This window comes from Acanthisitta chloris, unplaced genomic scaffold (assembly GCF_000695815.1).
Source record: "Acanthisitta chloris isolate BGI_N310 unplaced genomic scaffold, ASM69581v1 scaffold42164, whole genome shotgun sequence".
NCBI lineage: Eukaryota > Metazoa > Chordata > Aves > Passeriformes > Acanthisittidae > Acanthisitta > Acanthisitta chloris.
In genome coordinates, this window is record NW_008669589.1 from 31153 (window position 1) to 37118 (window position 5966).

Below are 5966 nucleotides of genomic sequence, written 5' to 3' on the forward strand. Positions count from 1 at the left end.
CAAAGGAAAAAATTAGTGTCTCTAATCAATCTGGCTCCGTTTGAGGAGTTCTGAGATTGTGTTCTGAATCTTTTCTAGCAGTCTTGAAAGGAGGGAGAGAAATCTGTAATTAAATCAATACATATGTAAACGAGCATCTGCCACAGAACCAGTTTTGCTTCTTTGTGTTGAACAAGTATTTCTGTTGATGAGTTATTTGTGACATAGTCTTTGTATATAAGGGTGTTATTAAATTGGATTTTGGCTTTATTTAAGCAATTAAATGAGTCAAATCATTCTATGCCTCTGCAGGATTTTTAAAGTCAGTATGTTGGCTCTCGATGCGTGTTCTTGAGGCTGACTCTCCCCTGACAGCTACTTTGATGATTTATGACTATTCAGAAGTGGTTTGGGTAAAGCATTCAGGGAATAAACAGTGTTCAGGTTTTCTCTGACAAAATGTGGTTGGATGTGAAACTAAGAGCCCTCTCACAAGTCTTTGGATCTGCTTTGTTTCTGGACTTCTCTAAGAACTCTGAGTGGCTTCAGTCACTTCTGTCTAATTCCTTGGTGGCTCTAAAATCAAGTAGCTCTATTTCAGTCATCTGGCATATGGTAAAAATACTGAGAGACTGAAGTCTTTATGGCATGAAAGAAGATATTGTTATTGCACGTGTAGGAAATTAGTCTGGTCTTGCATTTCCTGAACACTCAGTGCTGCCATGAAAATGAATATCCATGGGTAAACATGATCCATTATTCTTTGTTTCTTTTCAGGGCCTGGTTCAGAGTTTGGACCTGTCTGAATCTCTCTTCAAAAGTTAAATGTATTCATAGCTGATCTCTTCGGGGGGAAAAAAGTCATCTTGGTGATTGTGCTGTCTGTGATCGTTTATTCTGCAGTGACACTTCAGGGTGTGCTGGGCTACTGTGCTGGGCTTGGGTGCTACTGGTGTGTGGGTGGCAGGGCTAGAGGATGAGAATTCCTCCTGAGAATACTTGTTTCTTCCTAAATTGGGAACTCCAGCTGTGCCAGTGTGGCTCAGTCAGGAAGGAAACTTCATCTCACCTTGTTATATATGTATTTTTGCTGCAACAGGTTTCCATCACGTGTGCAAATGCTGCATCTCTCTCCCCTTTGCAGGATATTTCTCTTTATCTCCTGCCTTGTGTGACTTCCACCACTAGGATGGAAGGAGAGTGGGAGCAGTCCGAACAACAAGTCCAAACCTCTGGCTGCTTCTGCATATTCTAGCAATTGGTGATTATCAGTGCTGTTAGCAGCACTTTGAGTGCCTGAGGGTGTGCAATGTGTTTGCACATATGCTGTTGTAGGTGCACTCATCGTGCTGCTGGTGCTTGTGGGAGATACATGGTGCAGCTCCTGGGTGACAGATGCCACATCATGATGCTGGTATGGTGATTCCAGGAGGCTCTGTCAGGACAAGGCTTATCTGCTGTGGAGATACCCAGGATGAAATGATGCTCAGTGATCCCAAAGACTTTGACATTTGCCACACTCTGCTACTGCTGCAGCCTTTGAACAGTACACTTACTGTATAGACAGCAAAAGACCCAAGAATAAGAAATGGATTGAGACATGAAATACAAATATTACCATTTCACCTGGTGATAAAACAGGAAGATATTTGGAAAAGCAACCTGCAATGCCCAGTGGATCAGAGATAATGCAAAGCTCATGCCTGCTGCAGGCACAGGGCTGTGCATATGTCAGTCCTCAAAAGGTGACAGTAACAGACTGCAGGCATGACAGATCTTCTTCCAAAGGTCCTGGCTCCAACAGCTACTGCTGCTTCCCAGGGAGCCACACTGTGTCCCAGAGCTGCCATCAAACAGTGCAGTGTGGGAAGCAAACTTCCCATCGGGTTTAGCTTGAGAAAGTGTCACATATTGCATCAGTAAAACTAGTGAATTCCCACTGCTAAGGAAATAGAAACTGTAGAGCAGCTTGGCAAGGATCAGACAAGGTGAAACAAGGGAAAACAAGTGTTTCTGTCACAGTGTGTGACCAAACTGTGGTGCTCCCAGCTCATGGATGCTGTGGGGGACAGCAGGAAGCACAAGAATCTCCTAAGTGCAGCTCCCTGGAAGCAGCCCCCAGTGCAGGAAGTTACAGACTTTGATGGGTACTGGGTGGGTCCTTAATTTCTTCAGTTATCAGATGCTGTGGGCACTGGATCTTTGCTCTTAATGCAGGATGGCTTTTATGCCTGGTGTCTCCTGAGCTCCAGCTGGGCTGGGCTGGCAGTGTAATCCAGCCCTCACCCTGTGTGATGGTGTGTGCTGAGGGTCATGCAACCCCATCCCACATCCTCTAACACCACGTGTGCCAACCAAAAACACTGGTCACTGTGCTACCAATCCAGTGAGAGCTCCTGCCCTGCCACCACCAAACCCTGCAGGGACACAGCAGTTCAGTAGTCTTCTCTGCTGATGCTTCCTTGGCCTTTATCATGTCACAGAGCTGCTGAGTGCTGGGGCTTGGTGTTCACCGAGGCTCTACGCTGAGTTGATGTATGAAACGCTCAAGGGCTCCTCATTAATTTTGTATGTTAATGTCCTCGGGACAGCTATGTAATTTTGAGAGCATTTCATTTCCCATGCAAAGCTCTGGCCTTTTTCCTACCTGAGGCATAATTTTATGAATGACTCACTGGCACCTTGCCACCCAGCAGGAGCCACCACGCTGCACAGGGTTGTAGTGGCAACTCTTAGGGAAGAAATTTCCTCCTCCTTCAGACAAAGGAGAATGTTGACCCATCCTGTGAACACCAGCTATCCACAGGCTGTGAGGAGGACATGGGGATGGAGGTTTCAGATGCCCCAAGATCCTCCAGGGCATGTTACTGCTCCTGTGCCATGTGAGGAGGAGAAGGCATGTCCCTACATGTGTGAAGGAGTTGTAAATTGTCCTTACACACAGCTGAAGAGGGATTTCTCAGGGGTTTTGGAAATCTGCTCAAAGAGGCAGTTGCTGCAGAGCTCTCTAGTGTTTTTCCTCTTTCAGCCTGGAGAAGCCTCCCTGGACCTAGGTGTGCTGTGTGTCTGGAGATGGCATGGCCTCACAATGTGTGCACCCAGTGGGGTTTTGGCTTGCACACCTCAGTGTACATACAGCCTTGGTCTTGGCCATCCCTTACAGGTAGGGATGGTTTCAGGTCCAGATCCCATGGCATGGCCGAGACAGCTCACCCGTCAGTGTGTCTGGATGGGCTCCCTCAGCGTCTTCTTGAGAGGGAGTACTGCAACTTGGTTCTTACCTCCACTTCACTCCAGTGGGGTTTTAATAACAGCAGCTACTGATTTTAAGAGGTTTGTGGTGATGTCTGTGGTTACCTACCTTCTCCTCTGCTGAATGCCATATGTGATAATGCCTTTGGATATGACCAAAAAGAACCTGGACAACCTGGTCTGGATTTCAGTGAGGACAGTGTTTGGCAGCTCCTAAAATGGGTTGAAAGGACATTGTTTGTCTAAGAGATTCCCACTGTTTGCTGTTAATCAGATCTGTCCTTTCCATATGGCTCTTTCCAGATTCTGTGAACCCCAAGCTCCATTCTGCTGGAAGATGCCTGTCCATCCTTGCCATGCAGAGTGGAAAACTTGCTTTATATCTTCTCCCTTTGATCTCAGGTATGTGAAGGAAGGTGATACAAGAGCTCTGGGTTTGTACCAAAACATTTTGAGGATTATTTGAAGACTGGGGCTCACTCTTAGAGACCTGAATTATGTACTTCTACCTTCTAGGACAAGCTCAGTGGGTTTTCTGGCTATTGCAGACCAAGAGGTCATTTCTACCACTAAACTCTGCAGCTGCTTTCAGCAGCAGCTGGTGCTCAGAAAATGAGCCTGGTAAACATTAGAAGAAGAATGTGTAATTACCTGGTTTTGTGGTTCATTGTAGTTTTGCATGGGTGGGCACTGTGGTGTGAACCTACTTTCAGTTCCATTGATGTTCTTGCCCTGAAAAACTAAAGAAAAACACTGGAGTCCTCTTTTCAAAGACCCTGAGGACTCCTCCAGAGGCTGCACACTCTGCTGTTACGAGGGGAATGGGAAGGAAATTTACCTTTCTGCACCAAATCTGCATCATGGGGCATTGCCACAGAGCTTCAGGGGCCATGGGGCTGGTTAGTAGGGACAGGAGGAGTGTGCACATGTGGCAGCACTGAGACTCAGCATTGCACCACATAATTATTAGCTGCAGTGATTCATCTCAGTTGTTTGAGAATAGGGTGAATTCCCAGGTCAGGAAGGGCAGTGATGTTCTTCAGGAACTGCACTGCAGGGTAGGAAGTGGATGGAGATGTGGGAGGGCTGGGACCTTGTGGTGGTTGACTTTGAGTGCCAGATGTCCACCCAGCTGCTCTCTCCACTAGACAGGGGAAGAAGGTAAGATGAAAACGCTTTGAGATGAGGGCTTGGTGATCACTCAGGAATTACCATCATGCCCAAAACAGACTAAATTCGGGGGAAAAAAGGATCTGCTAATCCTGCAGCCTCATCTTGAGATACAATCCACTCTGAAATTATATTGCTCTGCAGATTAGAGTTGGCATAGTGATTTTTTTCTAGATCCACTGAATCATTTGGCTGTTTATATCTCTGTATCTTTACCTTTCTCAGCAACAGAGATGCATCATTTCACCAGTGATGAAACTGAGACCAGCTGACTTACCCAAGGTGTCCTAAGCAACCAGCCACAGGCAGCAAGAGAAAGCAAGTGTCCTGCCTTCCAGATCTCTCCATCTACATGCCCAGGTGGCAAAGGCCAACAGGATGCACATTCCGGCCAGCTCATGGCCTGCAGTGGGACATAAAGAGGCAGATGCTGAGGGAACAGACTGGGATGTGCTCTGGGTTTGCTTTCCTTTCTCTCAAACCACCGAGCCTGGTTTCCGGTATGGTTCCCCAAGTTACTGTCACGGGGATGACAACACTCAATACTTATGTGGGTAGATTTTCTTGTGGCTCAGCAAAATGGTCATAGTTTCTTGACTGTTGCACGTTCATCTTCCCCTCCTGTATACTGGGGAGAAATGGTCCTTTTTTCCTGTCCTTAGGGTTAGTGCCATTAGGGTGTTTTTCCTGAGCAGAGTTTGGGGGTTTCCTTTCACTGTGTTTTGCAGCAAGTGACCATGTGCCAGTGTGTGAGTCTCTCTGACTGCATCAGATCTGTGTAATACTTCCCTCCAGGTATGCAGGGGTTTTTTATGCCAAAGATTTTCCACTTTATTTTGAAGGTTTCTTTTCTGCTAAAAGGGAATTGCAGACTCTGGGGTTTGGTGACTCATTGAAGTGAGTGAGGAGAAATGTGTCCAACAGCCTGGGCTTATGAGGAGCTGCTCTGGAAAGAAGAAGTGTGCCCTGAACATCATCTGTGTGTCCCCAGGCCAGCTCTCATCAGCCAAAGTAATGGCATGGTGGGTTTCAAGGGGATGTGCTGCCTGGGCATCAGCAGAGAAGATGAAATTCTTTGGCTCTGCAATTTGTTGTGGTGATCTGTCCCCCAGATCCATAACTACCACCCACCCATGAGGCAAATTGCTCTGGGTCTGGTTTATTATGCATGAGATATGTTTAGAGCAGTCTTCTCCAGGAAAATATTTTTTCTCTTGTGTGACTTGATCCTGGGGGACCTGCATATGGATAATGATCTTAATTTTAGGATTTTAGTCCCATCTTCCCTACAACAGTGTGCTTGAACAAGCCATATTTTTCTGTAGCTCTACACAATTTTCTCCACACCTTGTAGGAAACCTTTGGGAAGGATGAAGCAGCTGACACACTCAGTGTACTTCTCAGGTGTTCCAGCTACCAGCCCATCACAGCCTGAGTGTGGTGAGAGAGCGGCTGTGGCCAGATGTGGAGCTCCCAGCAGGGCAGGAGCCCTGCAGAAGCTGCCTGGGTGCACCCCTGGCCCCTGTGGTAAATGTGAGATGAGCTGAGGTCTCTCAGCCTCTGTA